Here is a 1,629-nt window from a genome sequence, read left to right on the forward strand (position 1 = left end):
GAGGTAAGTTCCTGTTATCCCTAGTTTTTCTAATGTTTTGAACATAAAGGGATGCTGTACTTTGTCGAATGCTTTTTCTGCGTCTATTGAGATGATCATATGGTTCCGTACACAGTTTAGGAAACGAATGAATCTGCACTAAAGTGCAACAAAACTCATCATCTCTAGTCATAGTCTCCCATCACAAAAGAGAGACCCCAGAGACACACAAAACCAAATAAATTTATAGGAGTAAACAGTAACTCAGCAGTCAAACAGAACAAGAAGTAACATGAGCAGCATGAAAAAGCAAGGAAGAAAAGGAGTACAAACAATGCAGGACAGCCTAAATATTCAGGAGGACCTAGAAGCATCAGAAAAATGGTCAAATAAAGAACTCAAGGAATACCTTAGACAGATGGAATGGAATCTTAAAGAGGATATGAGATAGCAAATTCAAACAATGAAAGAACACATTGAAAATGAATTACATAAGCAGATAAAAGAAGCAAATAAGCATCTTTATCAGGAGATAGAGATTATAAAAAAAATCAAACAATAATTCTAGAAATGAAGGAAACTATAAACCAAATTAAAAACTCAAATGAGAGTATCACTAACAGAGTGGAGCAAGTAGAAGCCAGAACGTCAGATAATGAAGACAAAATATATCATCTTGAAAAGAGTCTAGCCAACTCAGAAAGGCTGGTAAAAAAATCATGAGAAAAACATCCAAGAGATATGGGATAACATAAAAAAACCAAACTTAAGAGTCATCGGGATAGAGGAAGGTATAGAGGTTCAAACCAAGGGAATGAACAACCTGTTGAATGAAATAATTATAGAAAACTTTCCAGATATAAAAAAGGAAATAGATGTACAAATTGTAGATGCATACAGGACACCAAGCATACAAAATCACAGTAGACCAACGCCAAGACTCATTGTTATGAAGATACTCTTTACCTCTCTTCTCTAGAAACCAGTCAAGAAGAACGAAGGATGTTGGTGTTAGAGATTCTGATAAATAACTAATCTTGTCTTCCCTTCAGTGAGTCTCTGCTTTGATAAGTTGGACCCCTGCTCCCAAGGCTTTTCAATAAGTTTTCAGGCCTTTACTGTTAATCAAGAGTAGAGAGCTAAATATATCTTAGGTTCCCTAGAAACAGGCTGTGATGGGGATTTGGGTACATGCAATTTACTGTTGGTGGGCTCTCAGAAGATGCTCCCAATCCTCTCCCAGAAGTACCAGGGAAAGGAGATCAAAGAAGTGATTTTGGCTGGAGTCCAGCCTCAGTCTGATTCCGCAGTGAGTGGAAATTGCACCACAGAGTTGATCTCACTTTGGAGCAAAAGGGTTTGTTTCTTGTATACACATATTAATTAATCATTGGCTTCCAGGGAGGGGACCACAAACATTAAAACAAGGCAGTTCCTGAAAGGGGACAATTCTTTACAGGGCAACTCTGACCCATTAACAACCAGTCACACAGCAGCAGCTGTGGTAAGGACAGGATACCAATAACATCTAGTATAAATCACCAGATTACCAGATATCTGAGGAAAACTACTAACATTAAAGAGAACAAATAATGATCAAAATAAAGATGCCATGGTTCCAACATTATTTAAGGAAGACTATTCTTTCCC

Source organism: Marmota marmota, unplaced genomic scaffold (genome assembly GCF_001458135.2).
Source record: "Marmota marmota marmota unplaced genomic scaffold, marMar, whole genome shotgun sequence".
Taxonomy (NCBI): domain Eukaryota; kingdom Metazoa; phylum Chordata; class Mammalia; order Rodentia; family Sciuridae; genus Marmota; species Marmota marmota.